Genomic DNA, 19966 nt, shown 5'->3' on the forward strand with positions numbered 1-19966 from the left:
GTTTAAAAGAACCAGTAGAAACAATTGCAAACAGTAATGATAACATGGTCAAAAGACTGTTAGCTCTTCTATCAATAGGACTGTGGACCAGAACATACTCTTTGGTGTCTAGTTTTCTTGGCATTATGTTCCTTATTAAAAATTAAGCAAAAATTAAATCATAGTTTCATTATTTCCTGATGGGATCAGTGATGATCAAGTGAAGCCTCAGCTTGCATTACAACCAGCCAGGGAGTCTGAGGCCCCAAGCCCAGCCCCAGCTGTTGTGAACAGAAATCCAGGGACTTCAGGATCTGTTCTTGTTAAGATGTGTCCAAGAAGTTGTTGATGTGGGCAGTGTGCAAACCTCACTTTGTAAAACACTTTCTTTCATCCTGACCATGCTTTTGATACTGACTTAGAGTTAACAGACAGCCCCCAGAGGTTAATGTTCATCATTTCATGCCAGGGATGCTGTTGTCTCTAAGGGAAATACCATTTTCCCCCCGTATGCCATACAGGCATTTCATACATAGAGTGATAGTTCTGCAGTATCTTTTTCCATGGGAGAAATAGCTTCCTTTCCGGCAGTAACTGGATATTTGAGCTCCTCCACTTCCGATTCATCTCTTTACTTGTGGCCTGGGAAGGTAGAGAAGGATGGCTTGGAGCCTTGGAACCCTGTTCCCATGTGGGAGACCTGAAGGAGAGTTCTGGCTCCTGGCTTTGGATCAGCTCAGATCTGCCACTGTGACCATTTGGAGAGTGATATAGCAGATGAAGGATCTCTCTCTCTCTTTGTAACTCTAACTTTCAAGTAAATAAAAATAGATCTTTAAAAATGTACAGGTGAAACTGCTAAGCTCAGTTGTAAAACTTTATTAAGTTTTATGATACATTTTGTCAATTTGTCCTTTAGATATTTCTCTTAAGATTTATTTTATTTTTATTGGTGTGACAGGGTGCATATAAGATATAAGCTCATAACAGTGGACAGATGTGTCTACATTTTGGTTCCTTGACTAAGTTTCAAGCATAGCTAACTGCAGCTTTCTGCTTCTGTAAGCATGCTTGCTAGCTGATTGGCTTAAAGTGTGGTCTGAACTTAAGTTGGTTGGGTTGTATGCCACCTAAATTGATTGGGTGATTTGTAATGCACAGTGTATTGGTTGATTGGGAAACCCTGACCGCTGTGCAGCAAAGGGAGCTTAAAACCCCTGACTTTGTCCATGGCATAGTGGTTCCTGGAGTATTGCGGAACTGCTGTGGTCAGGCTTAGCTAATAAACACTCCTGCCTACATCCTGCACTTGTGTCCACCATGATATCTTCCATTCTGCATACATTGGAAAGGCAGATTTATACAGAGAAGGAGAGACAGAAAGGTCTTCCATTTACTGGTTCACTCCCTAAATAGCTGCAGTGGCCAGAGCTGCCAGGAGCCAGGAGTCCCCAGCCCCCTCCTAGTCTCCTACATAGATGCAGGATCCTAATGCTTTGGGCCATCCTCTATTACTTTCCTTAGCCACAAGCAAGAAGCTGGCTGGAAAGTAGAGCAGCTGGGACATGAACTGGTACCCACATGGGATGCCAGAGTTTGCAAGCATAGTATTAGTCAATTGAGCCATCATCCGGGGCCCTGTTTTTTTGATATTATACACAAGAATGTATGTGCCTATGTTACCCTACTTTCTCTAGTAACAGTTATTATTTATTTAATTAATTCTAAGATAATTTAGTGAAAAGTTATTTTACTTGTCATTCTCAATTTTTATTAAGCAATAAATATGCAGAAAATTAGAAAATTCTAGTTTATGCAAAGAACAAAATAAAAATCACCCATAACCTCATCACTTTTGGAAAACCACTGTGAACATTTAATGTATGTAGTACTAGAGATTTTGCTTGTATATAACACTGAAAAAGTGAGCCCAGCTGTCTAGTGAGATAACTTGGCTATTTCCATAAACACTACAGTGCAAATTTTGTATAAGTAAATGTAATTTTTAGAACATATTACTAACTGTAGGTCATTGTATAGATTAATCATTAATTTATTCAGCTATGCTTGATCAAATAGGCTATTTTCAACCTTTGGCTATTGTAAGTAAACCCACACAGTCAGCAATCTTTAAAACATCAATTTAGCTGTTTGGGCAGTATTTTCAAAGCTATTTTTTTTATAGGTGACCTTAGGACATAAAAAAATGTTTATGTTTTTTAAGGTTCCTGAGCCATAGGTGCACTGACTGTGGAATGGGAGCTAGCTAAGAACAGGATAAGCTGAGTTCAGCGAATCCCAGTGCCCTGATGGGGATGGGCTCACTGCCTTACACACAGCCGCAGCCTGGGCTTCCCGCCTGATGCAGAAAGTCTGAGATGGGTCCAGTACTCGGCAGCTTTAACCACTCTCTCCAAGAATGTGATGAGCAGCCAGGGCTGGAATGGACATCTCCTACTCCTGGCCACTGCATAGGTGTATTAGCCAAGGAGCCTGCCAGTGGCTGTATGGCCAGTTCAGGAAGGAGGCTTAGGATGAGACCATGGCCCAGAGGTAGGGAGAAGAGAATGCAGAGCTCAGAGGGTCAGAAAGGAAACCCAGGGGCCACGTGGCCAGGAGCAGCAACTCTACTCTGGGCCACTTGCACTCTCCAGTGTCTCCTCTTCTGTCCCCAGGCTCCCCTGGCTTCTATTGCACCTCCGAGCTCAGACCCAGGAAGGACCCTCTCTTCTACACTCAGGGGCTGGGGAGATGTCAAGTGGCTTGCTGGGCCTCAGCCTGCCCTGTGGGAGCCCACTGTGGAGCCCCTGCCTGCAGCACCCAGACCTTTTTGCGCGGTCTTCTTGGGGCTGTATCTTCTAGTGAACTGAGATGCCATTGCCCCATGACTGAGGGACATCTTGGTTTCTGCACAGTGATCTGAGCAGGGTGTGCTCACCCCAGGGACCAAGCATGGCTCAGTTTTCTCAGTCATGTTTTCCAGCTGAGCTGGGATAACCCCTTGGCTCAGCCTGGTCAAGGGCAGCAAACACAGGGAGCTTGCCCAGATCCTATACATCCAGGAAATAAGGATTGCCCTTGTTTCCGGAGACACTGAAACAACATAATCCACCATTGTATGCCCTTTGTTGCTCTCGGATTGATTAGTTTCAACATCAGAAAACATTATACCCTTCATGACCTAGGGACCTCCCCGCCACCAATATTGCCCTCACAAAAGTCAGGCTGAAGTGTTCTAAAGGCACAGACAGCTCAGAGTTCTGGCAGATTCAGAAATCCAGCTAAGCCAGCATCAGGGATACTCTGGTTACCCAAGTCTCATTCACAGCATCTACCTAGTACAAGTCTAGCAGCTGACCATATTCATAAAACATAAAGGTCAATGAATGTCTCCAGTGTCCTAGACACATACTACATAGCTCTGACTGTCCATTCAGAAGGCCCCATGGCGTTGTAATGCTTCAAAGGTCTCACTGGCTCGTCTGGTGTGATTTCTATAGTCCACAGTGCAGCCTTAGGCATGTCAATCATCTGTTTGATGAGGGCTTTAGATGGAGGCTGTGTGAGTTGCCCTAAAGCCAGGGGCTCCTAATTCTTCTGCAGATTTTCAGAAGTGCTGAAGGGTAGGAGGGTAATCTAGGCTCTCCCCAGTGATGTTGAGAAAGAGGGTAGGACATGAAGCTGATCCAGCTCCTGCACTCTTGGTACACACAGGAACTCAAGACAGCTCCCAAGAAGAATGACTGGCTATCTTCCCACTGCCACTCCAGCTCCTCTGCCTCCAACATGACGCATGAGTCACTGGTCTTTGCTTCTGCTGGATTCACCCTCATTTTTCTACCTTTGCCTACCCTCTTCCGCCTGCCCTACTACCTATTGACATCTCCTTTAAGGATCATATCCTGATTCAACCACATAAGGTGTCTCAGTTAGGGCCAGTGTGTACATGGAGGAGGATGAGGCCTGGAACCGGATGCGTCTGCTGTGACCCAGCCCCAGAGGCTCATCTGGGCAGTGAAGTGTGGTGATAAAACAAGATGTACATTTCATCAATGGCACAAAAGAACTTTGAGAGAACCCTCTTTCATCGCTTGTTTAACAAATAATTGAGTTTTGAGAAAGGCGATCATGTGATATTGTCCAAAGGATCTTAGAAGTTATCTTTTGAGTAATCATGATTGCTTTCCTTAAATTTTATTTACAAAATAGGAGTAGAAATGTGTCCTGGTTGTCTTAGAAGATCCATTATATTTATATTAAATAATAGTTAAGTGATTATGAAATATAAAAAAAAACATGAAAAGTCACTCTGTTGAGACCAAATTATAAAATCAAGAAGTTTAGTATCACTCGTCTTCTATACTATCCACATCCGTACCAGGTAACCGACATGATGTTAGAGTAATGTTGGTGCAGTGTTTAAGGATTTGAACACGTTAATGAGGATACTGACAAAACCATGTTAAGAAATTATCACAAGCTCCGGAAAAGATCCAGGCAAACACTAGCTACTGTTTTCCTTGGTCTCTTCAGTTGGTCTGCCTAGAGAACTGGTGCTGTTCAAGATTCCGGACACTGTGGCCATAAGCCATCCCTTCCAGTGAGCTCACAGTGCTGCTTGCAGACCTGGAACACAGCCAGCATCTGAACCACATGCTCATTATTTTCATCCTTGGATCTTCAGGCCCAGTCCTCACACTTGGAACAGAGTCTGCTCAAAGTCTTTTTTTCTGGTTGGAGTGAATGAATGACTAAATCCTTCAATCAAGAAAAACTCAAGCACAAGAAAACGTACCTATTCACTGTCCCCAGTATCCCACTGCCATAAAAAGCAGATAGCTTAATTGACCAGGACTATGGCTGGAAGATGTCATTCACTCCAACATCTAGTAATATCCTATACACAAATTCTTTTTTTTTTTTAAGAGTATGTATTTGAAAGAATTATAGAGCAAGTGATAAATTTTGCATCTGCTAGTTTAAGGTCACCACATCTGGGGTCGTGGCAGACCAAGCTTTACCCACTATACCACAGCACAAGTCCACTGTGTAACTGATTCTGAGTCAGTGGCCAATACTTCGGCACCATCTAAGACTTAATGTTGCACCATATTGAAAATGTGCAAGATAGAAGTATAACTTGCTCTTTTATTGCACAACTGTTTGCTACAGTTCAAGAAGCCTTTCCTCTTTATTCACTGCTAATTTTCAATAATAAGAAGTTGGTGACTTAGCAGAGTTTCTGGGAAAGCCTAGAGGTGTGGGATTGAATGCCGCCACCCCTCACCCGCTTCTTTGCCTCCACATGTGCAGATACAGTTAAGTATAGGGAAATAACAGTATGAGAAAGGAGATCAGCTGGTTAGGAAGTCAGAGTTGTTCACTGTGCCAGATGCTTTGTTGTGAATAAAAACAGCTGATAAAAAGGAGCAGACCCACAGGTAGTGAGGAAGTCACTGCACTGGCCTCCCCTACCTACCCTGCTGGGTCAACTGAGTGGCTCAGGTTGTTGAATTTCAGTTGTTGAAGGCCCTTTCTGGGCCTTCAGTAAGAACATTTAAGTCTGATAAATACAGCTTCCCTCCTCTGGTTACTGCTTACAGCAGGCCAGAACAATTCACCAACCACAGCCATTTCTGTTTGTCCGACTCCCTGCTGAGAAATGCAAAGCTTGTGGGATCAATCTATTTTTTTAAAAACATTTCATTAAGTTAAAAACTGCTGACGGCCATGATCTGGGCAGAAGCTCTTTAACACATTAGCAAGAAACTTTGGTGAAAGAAACCGAACCAGTAGTGACGCCTTGAGGATGGAACACCTTAGTCTAGTGGGTACCTGAGCATACACCTGGCAGGGAGATTTGGGTTCAAACCTAAGGTTCCTCACAGGCTAATAGTATGTCCCTTGGCAAGTGCTGCTATGCCTCAGTTTCCACATCCTTAAAATGGGAGTAATTAGTTCTTATTGCATTTGCTAGAATAGGATATAAACACAGATCTTTAGATTTCTTTTTTTTTTTTTCTTCAGTTTCAGAGTTCTCCAAACTGAATGAGAGAGAGAGCTGTTTTCAAAATATATTTTTGGAGGGGAGGATAGTTCCTCGGAAAGCTAATGAAACTACAGACATTATCCCCTGAAAATACACTTGTACATCCATGCCAAATTGGTGGTCTATTTCCAGATCCCTCCCCGACCACCCCACAAAACCCTGGAGCGATTCACAGACCTCTGATTAAGAACAAATGAGGCCAAGCTCTTGGGGGTTGCGTGCCTTTGGAGTCATTGCATTTCACTGAGAGGAAAGTCTGTTCTCCGGCCAAAGACCACATCAGTAACCCCAGCCAGCAAATATGGTTGTCAGGGAGCTAAATGACAGAGGCTGAACAATTCAGGCCACTGTCACCATGAACTAAAATACAGTTCCAAGCCCACCCCATACCTCCCCCAAAATGAACGTTAGCTCTTCCCATGTAATTGTCATTCTTTGGTGGTATTGGCAAAGAAAGTCTGCAGCTTTGCAAGCTGCATGATATTTTGGTGGTGATCATAGCCCCCTATTATGGCACAAGAGTCCAACTGTGAGAGAGTTTATACAATGAAAGGCCAAGCAGCTTTGAAATGTCCATTGTCAGGCTGCATCCCATGTCAGAACACCGGTTCAAGTCTCAGCTGCTGCTCCACCTCCTAATGTGCCTGGGAAAGCACAGGAGGAGAGCATCCATGGGAGAAACCCAGATGAAGGTTCAGTTCCGAGCTTCAGGTGCAGTCCCAGCTGTCTCAGGCATTGGGCACATGGCCAGTAAATGGAAGAACTCTGTCTCTCTCTGTCATTTGACATTTCAAATGAATAAATCTTAAAAAAAAAAAAAAGAGAGAGAGAGAGAGAGTTCATTGTGAAGACACAGGAAAGAAGCTCATCTTGAAAAGAGGAAGTAAAAAAGGCAGCATGAAAGTGTGACGCCCATCCCGACTCCAGTGATGGAAACTATGCATCACATGAAACTCCCGCGGGTGGTGCTGAGGTCAGGAACCTGGGGCAGTAGAATGCCCTCTGGCATCTCTCTGGTGTCAGGGACCTCTGAGGTTATATAACATTGCTAGTTTTCAAGTCGGGAGACAAATGATGCATCTGTGCAAAATCAGTCTGCTTCCCACATGGCTGGTGCCCATTTGCTCCCCTGACATAGCTAGCTCCTTCTGAAGCTTCCCTCCTCCTGAGGCTGGGCTGGGGCAGACCCTGCAGCATCCCCTGGGACCCAGACGCAGACGACCACAAAACCCAGCCTCGTGATTAAAAAGAGCCACCAGGGCACATTCAACTTTTCCAGTGCCTGCCTGGTTCCTATCAGAGCTGGCTTGGTTTATGTCTGTGGCTTGGCAGTGACTGGCTCATGGGAGCAGAATGTACAAAGTCCATGTCTGATCCACGGGGGTCTCTAAATTCTGAACTCACGTCATGTTGAAATAGGCAGATGGAAATGACTTCTCTTGGGGTGACAGAGCATGGGTGGTAGGGAACAGTGGAACCCTTCAGCCGGTAGGCACAGTTGGTGGCCAGACTTCCTGCTGGAATCTGCTGATGGACCTCATGGGCGCCAGGACATTAGGCACTCCCACAACAGTCACAACAGAATCTGAAGGAGGGCAGTAGCTCCAATGACCAGGGGGATGCCTTTGTTGTCAGGTTAGGGGTCAAGGTCAGCACCCAGTCACTAACTTGACATCTCAAATAAAAACAGTAGAAGTTACCTGCAACCCTCACCTCCAGGTCTACTCTGCCTGAGGATGGGGCACCCAACAGCTTCCCTGCATTTCCTAGTTAGCCCACAGCTGTGGGGGGAAGTGAGTAAAAATGACCACTGTCAGTCCCCAGCAGCATTTCCTGCCCACAGGCCAGGGTTTCCCCTGAGGCCTGTGAAAACCCCTGCACAACCCCGACACACCCTGCAGGGCCTCTGTGATGGTGCCTGCTGCAGTCAAACTCAAAGCAGAAAGACCAGGGAGCACACCTGGCTCAGCCTCCGTGCCCTGGGCACCCTGGGCTGCAGTGTCTGACTTCCTGAATGTCCCAATAAGTAGTGATTGACAAGTGACTGTCCTGATGCTGCGAGATGAAGAAGCTGAAACAAAGGTGAATGATGGGCAGGTGTGGGGAATATGGAGTCACGGAAGGTCACAGCTAGGGCCTGAGCGACTGGATTGACAGGCATGTCACCAGGAAGGGACAAGGGAAGACTCCTAACACTGGCTGATGGAGCAGGACATGAGAGGTGCTCTTGTTCCCAGATGAGCTCACCCCAGGCGCTTCCCATTCCCAGTACTGAAGAATTTTCTTCAGTCAGAGCCTTCCTGATTCCTATGGTTACCACCACACAGTTCTGTGTGAACACAGCTCTTGATGATCACTCAATTACCACACGTGACTCTGAACTCTGGATGATGTCACAGGTGTGCCCAGCCCTCACCCAGATGCCAATCTTCTCTTTCCCACTACAGTGCCAAGGCAGTGGCTAATACAGGTGGTGGAGAGTTTAGGGCACGGATTTTGAAAGTACACAGACCTGAGTTTGCATCTTGGCTCTGGTCCTTTCTGGACCTGAGCCCTCAGGCAGCATCCCGATGACACTGACGTCCCAAGCTGTTAAGTGAGTTCAAGGGTACAAAGCACCCATTATAGTTCTCAGCCTTCAAGTACCAGCAGCTCTTCCGAATTTGACTAGCATGTCCTCTGAGGTCATTTGGTCCACCCCACCTCAATGAGCAGCATACAGACCTGAACCCCAGAGAGAGGAAACTGCCCAGACAAGATAGCAAGGCCAGTGTAGTTGTAGAAGTACAATAATACTAGCTGGGCATGGACTAACATTCTTCAGCAAACCCTTCCTGGCACTCCCAGCTCCAGTCCCATTCTGAACCCAGTGTCCTGTTCACTCAAGTTACTTGTTCCCCTGGATCCTGTCGGTGTTGGTGGCCCACTCTGTTTCCCCAAGGATTTCTATGTCTTCCCTCATTTTCAGGTTGACCTGTTGGACTCTGGTTGGCCTGAAGTCAAGCACTTGGCCATTTCTGGCCTAGGCCTTTCCTGTCCACATGTGACTAGGCCATGGGTCCCTTTGATATTGCTCCCAGGTACTGATTTCCTATCCTCTAAAAGTTCGCAACAGCTCTGCAAAGTGGGAGGGTAGCTTCATCACAGTCTGAGTGACCACCCCGGCCCTCCTTAGGGGCAGGGCCTATGAGCAATGTCCTCCTTGCAGCTCAGGCCAAGATCTTTCCCAGGGGCAGGGTTTGGCACAGGTGAGAAGCTAAAACAACGCTGTTCTGTTTTACAATCCCCTCCCTGCCATCTTAACTAGTTTGCAGGCCATTTTTCTTCCCAATCCTGCCTTCCCTACCTTCTCTCACCTCCCTTCTCTCTGCCCACTTCCCCTCAACTTTGAAAATGCAGCCTGCAAACACCATTGTCATTTGTGCTCTGTGTCGGGCAAAATATCAAAGCTATAAGCTCAGAGCTAGAACAGGCTCCCTGCTGCTTTAAGATACAAGTGGATTGTTCTTTCTTCTATTAGCTTATTATTCTGCTCCCCACCACACTTGGGTCCACCCATGGCTTTTTTATCACCTGGTGCCACCAGGAAACAGGAAGTAGAAGCACAAGGGCTTTGTGGGCTTAGGCCAGTAAACATGGGCATGGTCAATGGAAGGAGGCTCCTGGGCCAGTCTGGGCAGATGGGAGCTCAGATGGCCTCGTGGGAGTCCCACCTGGAGCGGATGGGAGTGACACAAGGAGAGAAGAGAACATTCCAGGTGATCCTTGGGCCTATGCTAAGATGGCTGTTTTGGCTAGTATTTAGGTCTCTACCTGCATGAGGGAATAGAGTTTTTGCCGGAAATGCTGGGGTAACTCCTCACTTTTAGCCAACATTGCACACCAGCCTGAGCAGTGTATTAAGCCAAGGAATGTCTGTGAGAACCAGAATGGAGCAAGATCTGGCTCTTCCTTTACACCCAAGCTATGCTGCTTTGTGGCCTCTCCTGACTCTGTCCCCCTGTCCCTCATGGAGCTGCTGGGCTACAGGGAGGAGCCATCAGAGCTGTCTCCCTTCTGCACACCCGCTCAGTCTAGAGGACAGAGGTTTCTTGTCACTTGATAACTGAAAACCTTGTACAACACGAAGAGTGGAAAGAACTTTGGGATGGATGGTTCCCAGCAACACCGTTTCTACAACGTGAATGAGGTCAGGGAGCTCTTGACAGAGTGGAATTTATTTACTCACTTGTGCTGCAGTGATACTTGTTATGGTGGGTGGTTTTGTTGTTTTTGGCAAGGGTGTGTGTGCACTTGCATATTTGTGCATATTTGTGCCTGTGTGTGTGTGTGTGTGTATCGCTTTGGTGCAGATATAGCTCTGCATGTATCTAAACATATATGTGCCTACATGTCTTAGCCTCTCACATAGCTGCAGAGATGTCCTTAGCCTGAGCCCATATTCCACCTGCCAGAGAGCTCTGGGGTACTCATCACTAAACTTGCCAGCCCCCACTTCCAAGGTCTGTGCTCGGGGGGAGAGGGCACCTTTCTTGGTCACTTGGATTGTCCTTTCCTGCAGATCACCCTCCTGGGGACATCGTTTGAGCTCATGGACAGCAGTCACTCCCACTTGTGATTAAGCTAGAAGCTTTTGGCCATGTGAAAGTGATCTTAAAGACACGATTTCTGTGCTAACCAACATATAGCTAAAGTCAGTTCCTAAAGGCCTGCCTTCTCCCCTGTGGGTGACCCAGGAAAGGCCTTTCCTTCATGTGTCAGCCGCTCTTCCAGCCAATAGGAGAAGAAATACCAAATAGCATGCTGTCTATTTTCATATGTGTGGCTGTGTTGACAGGCCAAAAATACACAGGAGGGCTGGGGAGAGTGTGTGGAGTCATACCGAAAGAGGTGATGGTGTTAGACACAGCCAGTGACCAGGGGAGCTAACCTGGCTCTGGGCATGGCTGGATCCTGCTGTGTGAATGCCGCGGGGGGTGGGGGGCAGGATGTGCTGCCTGCTGCTGCTCATGCTGCCCTCTCCAAGGGGGCTCAGAGAAAAAGGTCCGAAACCCTTTTCCTTCCCCTCAAAGAAACATGACCTTTCTGCCAAGCAGAGCAAGGAAATCCCTGCCTAGCAGCAAGCACACAGTGGAGCCACCCAGGTCCCCACCAACAGGCTCAGGGCTCAAGGAAGTCTAGGAGGCAACAGCTGACCCTCCACTTGTCCCTGTGTTAGGGAGCCAGACTCTAGCTGGCCCCTGACCTGCAGACTGCCTCTCAGCAGGGACACATGTGGCAGCTACTTTATGTTGCTTCGCTAAAGCCAACTGGCAACTTGTTGGGAATTTTGTGAGCAGGTAGATATGCCCATCATTACTCAAAACTTAATTATAAGGCACCATATGAAATTTTTATAAAGTTATTGAAATTATACTGAAACCAATTTTGGCCAATTTTAATATTGCCTGAGCCCACTGTCAAGGTTATGTAAGATGAAGTACTATGTCAGGGATTGCTACTAGGCCTCTCAACTCCGTTCAGCCAGATCATGTAGGGAACTTGAAATTGAACCTAGCAGCAGCATTTATACCGTAGGAATAGACAAATGCTACAAACTGCAGGTTGATTTGTTAATTTTCTACACTTGTAAATCTGTCCTACACACTGTAAATAGCACAAAAATGTGAGCAAACCGTTTTTGAGCATTTAAAGTGAATAACCAGTTTAGTGAATCAAGAATTAAGACTGTAGTTGTTGTTCCATTTTGATTTGTTTTGTTGTTCCATTTTGATTTACTCATTAGCATAAGTGCAAAGATGCAGGCAGGCATTGTGGTGGGGAAGTTAAGCCCCAACATGAAATACCTCCTTCCCATGGCGAAGTGCCCGGGATTTAGCAGTCCCACTATGGCTGCTAATCCAGCTTCTTGCCAATGCACATAGGAGGCAGTGGAAGATGATTCAAGCACTTGGGTTCCTGCCGCCCATCAGGGAGACCCAGATGGAGTTCCTGGCTGCTGTCTTTAGCCTGAAGCAGCCCTAGCTGTTACAGCCATTTGGAGAAGAGAGCAGTGAATAGGAGGTCAAACTCGCTTTTTCTCTATCATTCTACCTTTTAAATCAATCAATCAATCAAAATGAAAATACCAATCAGTATACATGCCAACACCACACTTGTTCATCAATGGCAGCAAAAGTCAGTGAGAGCATTCCACTGTTGGCTACATGGTATTTACTAATGAAAATATTATATGTGCTGTATAATATAAATTCCTTGGACTGTGATTGTGTAACTTATAATAGGGACATTATTACATATTGATCAAAAAACATATGAACCATTGTGAAATGTAGAAGAAAATCACATAAAAAGAATATTTCCTGTTTCGTTATTATTTGTAAATGATGTGTTATACATCCTTCATAGCAGTATGTTTTATACCAAATGGGCATATGTGGCCAGCACATCTGTTTCTAAGGAAGCTAGGAGCTGGTTGTGAAAAATTTACCAGCATACCAAGCTCTCAGTCTGCCAGCCACCTGTCCTGACCTGACACTTTCCACTATGCGCAGATACCTGGGAGTCCAGCTCATAGACAGGAAGCCGCTACAAAATTCAAGTGATTCATTTTTCCATGTTGTATAGACAAAGGAGAGTTCAGCTTTTTCCCTTATAGGCATCCAAATAAAAATCTCAAAAATGGAATATTTTGAATCTGTTTTCATAAGCGATGTCTTTTTATAATAAAGCATATAATTTCAAAACATCTAGAGGCAGGCATTGGCATAACAATAACAGTTCAGCTGCCTCTCAGGATGCCACAGCCCACACTGGAGAACTAGTCTGAATCCCAGATCTGCTCTGAGTCCAGCTTCCTGCTCACATGCATCCTCAGCAGAAGCAGGTGATGGTTCAAGGACACAGGTCCCTGCCACTCACAGGGGAGAGCTGAATGCAGTTACCGACTCCTGTCTTAAGCCTGGCCCAGCCCTGGCTGCTGCTTTTGGAGAATAAACTAATAGATGGGAGATCTCTGTCTTCCCTTCTGTGTCTCTGCATTTCAAATGATGTAAATAAATAAAAAAAAAAAACCCAGTTGTACCACAGAATAACAGGGATAAAAGAGGTTTCCAATGAAACGATTTTATTAAATGTTAACAATGCATAGGGGAGTGTATATAAAAGCAGACAATTGAAACTAGCTTTTATGCAACTGTAATAGACCCACAGCTACATATTTCACCATGGTCAGATAGTGAGAGTTCCCTTATTTTTTGTACATAAAAAGGAAACATTCTTGTTGAGCGTACACACCTCGCCCTGGGCTCTTTGAAAAGTTCTGTGTATATTTGTATGTTCATTCATGTCCTGGTGTCCCTAAAAAAAAAAGAGTTGAGGCCACTTCAAACATAATGTAATGAGAGAAAAACAGAGAAAGAAATCAGATGAAGGTGTTAAGACAGAAGAAGAAGCATGGCTAGAGAGCTGGTGCCGGCCGTCATTGTGAAGTGGTGAGGCTCAAGCAACACCTACTTCTCCTGAGAGTCCAAGAGGAATTCTCCCAAGTCCCTCTACAGAGCTCCTGGATGGAGTGGTGGCATCTCAGGCTCCAAGGCCACCATGAGACAAATCCTGCACAAGCCGTGTGTGAGGTGACCAGCAGCCAAGGGTGCTCAAGCCCGATTCAGAGCAGGGTTCTCTCCCAGCAACCCACGCACTGAGGTCCAAACACATGGCTCTTGACCTAACTGACTTGCTAAAAAGAATGCACCTGACCCGTCAAGCTCCCTGCATCTCATTCGCATCAAGTTGTTTTCCTCTTTCGAGAAGTATAATAAAACCAAGCTATCCTTTTTAAAGATTTCCAACAAGTATCATGCATAAAAATAAGCCAAAGGAGTGTTAAATGTCTTTTCCACCCATAGGGGTTGCCCCAGTGATTCCAACTCAGAGAGTTGGGCCAGGTGTAGGCTAAGGGCAGTGCTGCCCGTGCACCAGAGTCAACTCATTCAGGAGTTAAGGCTTTGGGTTAATCACATTCTGTGTTGCACTGTTCTCAACAAATAAGGAGGACTGAGAGCAAAGCTACTGTTCCGGAGCTAGGTAGAAGTGACTGTAGAAACTGGAGTCAAACTGTCATCTTAGGAAGAGACTCAGCAACTTGCTCAGTGTCCCACGGCCAGGAAGTGGCTAGGCTAAACCTTGGACTCAGTCCCTTGTGTGCCCTCTCACTCCCATCCCCAAGTCCTTCTCGCTTCGGGATAGCCACACCAAGAGATAAAATGAAATTACCTCACTAAACCTTTGACTTGGAGATTCCAAATACTTCTGAGCTGGCAAACGTAAAAGCTACAGTGCTCTCCGCAGATGGGCATCCACCAACGTGAATGCTGGCACATAAGGTCAAGGAGTTTATTATTACCAGCAAATTGCCCAAGAGGCCCTGGTCTCGAAGCTCAAAGCCAATAAAATTAAGCCCAGAGTGTCCAGTGCCCTCGCAGACACGACTTGTGGTAGTGCTTTTCACACTTACATAAATAGTTCGTGCATGTGGATGGCCCCAGCAGGGAGGGAGGGCCAGCCTCTTTGAGTTCTATACCTCAAGGTATGCCTGCCTCCAGTCCTGGCTCAACGTCCCCAGTGTCTGGGTATTCAAAGAGGCCAGCAGAGAGGGGCAGTGACACCGTCCCCAGGCAAGGAGGGCTGTCCTTTTGGCCCCCAAGTCCCAGCCCCTTAGCAAGGGAATGCTGTGAAGACAGGGTGCCCTGGAAGGACCCTGCTCTGGGCCTTGAGCTTCAGCCAGACTCCCATCAGGTGAATCTTTTTAGCTTTGGCACCTATGCTTGATGAGGCTGTAGCTGCTGCTGCTTCACAGGAAGAGCCTGAAGTACAGACAGGACATTGGCTCACAGTCCCCCAAGGGACAGAGACAGATCTCAGTGCCCTCCCAGCTGGCACCAGGGGCCAGTGCTTTCCTTTGCACCCCACGACTGAGCAGGAAGCAGAGCTGCCAAGGCCCGTGTCCAGAACCCAACAGGGGAAGTGCAACAGCACCAGAGGAGGTCTTTAAATAAATATCTCTCTTCTGCAGCTGTGAAGACTTCTCCCGAGAAGCATGTCTGAGCCTATACTTGCTCTCAGGGTTGTACCCTTGTTTCCGTCACCCAGGCATCATTTTAGGGGTACTGCCCGCCACCACCCTTAGGCCAGATGCTGTGCTGGATACTGAATCTAGAGGAGCCTGGAGACCTTGCCTGTGACCTTGAGAAAACTGAGTCTACCTGCCAGCCAGATCCCTAAGCAGGTGCTGGGGACGCAGGGATGAGCCAAGGTACAAGGATGAAGAGGAGCTGTTCATGGCAGGCCTGAGCCTTAAAAGGGGAGGATGGGAAGTTGGAGAGGGGATTCCATGACAGTGGACAAGCAAGGGCAAGCAAAGTGCATTCCAGAAACTGCAGGGGCCAGTGTAATTTGCAAAGGGACTGGCAGTGGATGATTCAGATGTGGCTGGAGGGGAACCTGTTGGGTCCCACCATAGTCACTGCTATTGAGTTCTGATTTTACGTGATCTCAAGGTTTTCACTGAGGTGTTGTGACATTTCACCTGAGTGCTGGCATCCTACAACTTCACAGCTCTGTCTCCTTCCTCACCTGCCCCTGAAACCTTTCACCTGGTGGGGCCATCACCTTTGAGCAGGTGCACCTGCTCTGTGGAGGCAGCAGAGGGGAGTTGGGGAGGAGTCCTTTGCCTCATGTTGCTATTCCCTCTTTACCTGCCTGCACCTGAGGAGTGGGATACTGGCCACGGAGAAGCTATTGCTGAGGCTGTAGACTCCAGGGTGGCAGGGTGAGTTCCGGAAGTAGGATTCTCCCTCACACAAGTGCTGGCACCTTCAGTCCCCCATGCTACACTCCACTGGCCACAGTGGGCTTTTGGGCAAAGATCTGACCAGCAGGGCTCACAGCCCCTTGGCTGACCATTAGGTCCCAGGGATAGACAGCAGCAACCTGAGATTGACAGAGTCCATCCAGATAGGAGGCTGTGTGCCATTGGGGTCTGGGCTCTGCATTACTTCCGTACTCGGCCTTCTGATTCTTCCCAGAAAGGAGTCAGGTGTGGGTCTCAGAGAGCCCAGAAAGGAGTCAGGTGTGTGTGCTCAGAGAGCCTGCACCAGCCCAGTGAGCCCCACAGCAGGTCAGGAAGGCTTGCAGTCTTCCACCCCCTGACACAGAACTGGGCTCAGAGAGCTGGGCTGAGAGTTGTGAGGAGTGTGGGTGGAGAAGGACACAGAGCTCTCCTGGACTAAGCTGGAGGTTGAGAGAACAGAGGAAAACATGAATGGCGAATGGCCTGCTGTGTTCCAGAATGGAACCACAGATGCCAATTTTCCAACAGTGCACTCCATCTGTTTCTGCTCCATAACAGGAGGAGTGCATTTTTTAAAAAAACTTTTCGTTTGGGATAGTTTTAGGTGTACAGAAAAGACATCACCATGGCAGTGCAGATAGCTCTCATGGAGACACCAGCCACCCTCTCCTAATGGTCCCATGTGTCCGCAGGACCAGAACCAAACCATTCACACTGGTGCCTTCATAGCAGCATCATTCTAGACTGTAACTGTGTTTTACCTGGTTCTCCGCTAATGCCTGCATGGCTCTTGATCAGGACTGTGAATTCTGGCTTGTGGGTGGCTCTTGGTCGGGACTGTGAATTCTCGCTTTTGTTGCCCCACCTCCCTAGACTGGCCTGATTCTGGCAGTTGCTGTGTCTTTCCTTGTTTGTCATGATCTTGACAGTGCTAGAGGTGATGTCTGGCACTGCATCATCCCTTAGTTTGGGTTTGTCTTGTTTTAAGACAGGACTGTATAATGTTGGGGGAGGTGGGAGGAGGATTTCCTGATGGCGGAAGCTCACAAAGATAGTGTACCTTGGTGGCTGCTAACCTTGATGGGCACATTTCTCCACTGTAGGGTTGCCATTTTCCACTTTCCTCCTAAGCCCAGGCCTCAATCAGAATGAGCGCCACCTCCTGGAGGGAGGATCTACATACATCCAGAGAACGCTTAGTCACTGTAGATGCACAAATGGTAGAGGTTCTTTCAGTTCTTGGTAATGAAACCAATTGCCCATTTCAAAATGGCTGGAAAAGTTGCCAAAGTCCTAGGAATTCTTACAAAATTTTCTCAAACTATGTTATCAATTATCATTCCAGCAGTTGGCCTTCTCTTAGCCAGAAAAAGCATCCTTAAGCCCTTTCTGCAAATGTGTGACACTTGGAACAGCCCTGCACTCAAACAAAATTAAAGCAAGAGTGGAACCAGACATCACCACACATCCTCTCATCTGAGCCCCTTCTCCATGGAGGCCGGTGCCCTTGTTCTGAGCCCTGCAGCTCTCAGTGTGTGCCTGTCCATTCCCCTCCTACGACCCATGAATTTCCCATCTGCTGTGCTATCTTTTCCAGCCTTAGAGAACCCAAAACTCAGCAACTACCCAGATGGACAAACTTTCATAGGTGAAAAACAACAAAACCTCTAAAATAGAAACACGGAACAGGTTGGTCCATACTTGGCTGTCGTACAGGTTGCATTTATTCCTTCTCCATCAACAACACTGTAGCATCTCCCTGCCCCAGCCGTAGACCTTGGAGCACTGCGCTATTTAGAGTAACAAGAGATAGCCGGGAACCCGGAAGGGCCAGAGACTCACCTTGCCGGCACTTCAGTGGCGTCTCACCATTGCTGTCTAAATCACAGCGCCTTTGTGGGGGTGCAGCCTCCTGTCTCCAGCCAGAATCTCACAGGGCAGTCCTCAAGGAAAGGCCCACACCCGGACGAATTCCTCCCATCCCTGCTGGTTGGTGGACCTCATGGCTTCCACAGCTTGCCCAGGCTGTGATGGGAGCCACTGCCCCCAAGAGGCGACCTCAGCAAGAGCCCCGCCCCTCCCAGCCAGGCACTCTCGAGGCTTCTGTGAGCTCACTAGGTCCCATACGTCCCAGAGAACCCCTTGTCCCAGACAGGCTCCGGAGAAAGGACCAGGCATGGCTGTGTTTTCCCACCGTGGGCCACGCTGGCTGTGAGAACCCTCTGCCACCAGAAAATTTGCTACTGGGGCTTTGGTTTGGCAACATGGCAGGTGATTTTTTTCCCCCAGACATACCCTATAAGGGATTCTGCTCTGCCTTGTAGCCAAAGCCTGGCCCCATGACATGCCAGCTGCACAAGCCACAGCACCTGTTCTCTCAGCCTCATCAGTTTGGTTTTGTCTTTTAAATGATGCTAAGAATAGCTGGCTCACAGGATGCTATGAACATTAAACGGTCGATTAGAGAGTGGCAGGCCCAGCACTGGTGCTCAACAAGTGTTAATTCCCACCATGGGTTTTATTTGGTTTTGCAGGATGGGGTCTGGGGGGTGATGCAGGTAGCCAGTAGTTCACAGTGATCTCAGAGCTTCAATCATACCACTTCTTTGGCTACGAAAACTCAGAGGAACACAGACTGTGGAAGGGATGGTCCCACATGACCCCAGTTCGGGAACAGTGGGCCCGCAGCTGTGGAGAGCCACCAGCCAGCTGCCTGTGCCTTTAGGAGGACCGGGGGGTGGGGCGTAGTCAGGCAGGCCAGCTTCCATACAGCAGTATATGGTGTCTGTGCCCACCGCAATTTCTTTTCTTGCATGGTAGGGCCATTCACTGGCCATTACCGATAGGGAAGTATTTCTCCAATGGTGTGGGTAGCAGTAGCAGCCACAACAACAACCCAGCATTATGGGTTTTGAGGCACTATGGAAAGAATCTGCTTCATTTCCCCAAAGGGCTTTGGTGAAAATGAGAGAATTTCCTATTACAGTATGACCAAGCCCAACATCTTCTTTTTCTTAAGATTAATTTATTTTTATTGGAAGGGCTGATTAGCTCTATAGAGAGAAGGAGACAGAAAGATCTTCCATCTTCTGTTTCACTCCCCAAATCGCTACAACGGCTGGTGCTGAGCTGATCCAAAGCCAGGAGCTTCTTCTGGATCTCCTACATGGGTACAAGGGTCCCAAGGCTTTGGGCCATCCTTGACTACTTTCCCAGGCCACAAGCAGGAAACTGAAAGGGAAGTAGTGCAGCCAGGGACACAAACACCCAAGCCTATATGGGATAATGGCGGTTACAAGATAAGGATTTAGTCATTGTGCCAGACCCCAAGCTCCACATCTGAATTATAAGATGGTTTCATCTTCTCTACTTGGTAATCTTCTCTATTTGGTAACTCGGTGTGGTCTATACAAGGTAGCTATTATTATTATTAATTATTATTACATTGGCTTTTTCACAACTAAGAGTTAGACCCAACCTAAACACAAGTTAGAAGAGTTCCAGACTCCTTTCAACTTAAGCAAAGTGAATGGCTTGAGATGCCCTAACTCTGTCTAATTTCCATTCAGTGAACACAACATGCTTTTCTGCGCACCTGCTCTGTGGTCAGCACAGACCAGAGGCTGTGGGGCCAGATGTCAATGGGCTCAACCCTTCATTGGGTACCCAGACTTAGGAGGTTGGGGGAGGAGGTACAGAAAACAGACAGCCACTGTGGGCAGAAAGGGGTGGCCCCACAAGGCACAGTGTGGGGATGGGGTGGGAGCAATGACCCCATCCATGATGGCTGGTAGGGGCTCCCAAGGAGGTGGCTCTGAGCAGCTCTTGTGACCATGAACCCAACAAACAATCAAGGAGCCTCCTAAAGATAGGAGTTTTGGACAGCCTGTGTCTACATGGGCTGGAGTACATAGAGAGTATTGCAGGGAGCAGGAAATACAGCTACTACAGAGAAAATTCATTTTCCTGGGTCTGTTGCTATCTGTTGAAGGGTAAAGTGGGTACGGGTGGACAGGGTGCTGAGCTCAGGGATGCTGGCCTTTGTGTGTCTGGAGAAAAGTTTTTCTTTTCATAAAAAAGACTAACTT

At 47.3% G+C, this 19966-nt stretch overlaps 1 protein-coding gene across 3 annotated transcripts in view; it reads right to left on the minus strand.

Moving 5' to 3' along the window:
• BLK (BLK proto-oncogene, Src family tyrosine kinase) overlaps positions 1 to 18239 on the minus strand; it is a 44771-nt gene extending 26532 nt beyond the window's left edge. For 2 of the 3 annotated variants that reach the window (XM_040966066.1, XM_040966064.1), the window contains exon 1: positions 17721 to 18007. The gene's annotated coding sequence lies outside the window, so the exon portion shown is untranslated. Of the gene's footprint in view, positions 1 to 17720; positions 18008 to 18173 lie in introns of those variants that run through there. The other variant, XM_040966065.1, reaches the window with a different exon arrangement.
• Between the last annotated feature and the right edge of the window lie 1727 nt (positions 18240 to 19966).

Source organism: Ochotona curzoniae, unplaced genomic scaffold (genome assembly GCF_017591425.1).
Source record: "Ochotona curzoniae isolate NIBS_2020 unplaced genomic scaffold, NIBS_Ocur_1.0 scaffold_4505, whole genome shotgun sequence".
NCBI classification, from domain to species: Eukaryota; Metazoa; Chordata; class Mammalia; order Lagomorpha; family Ochotonidae; genus Ochotona; species Ochotona curzoniae.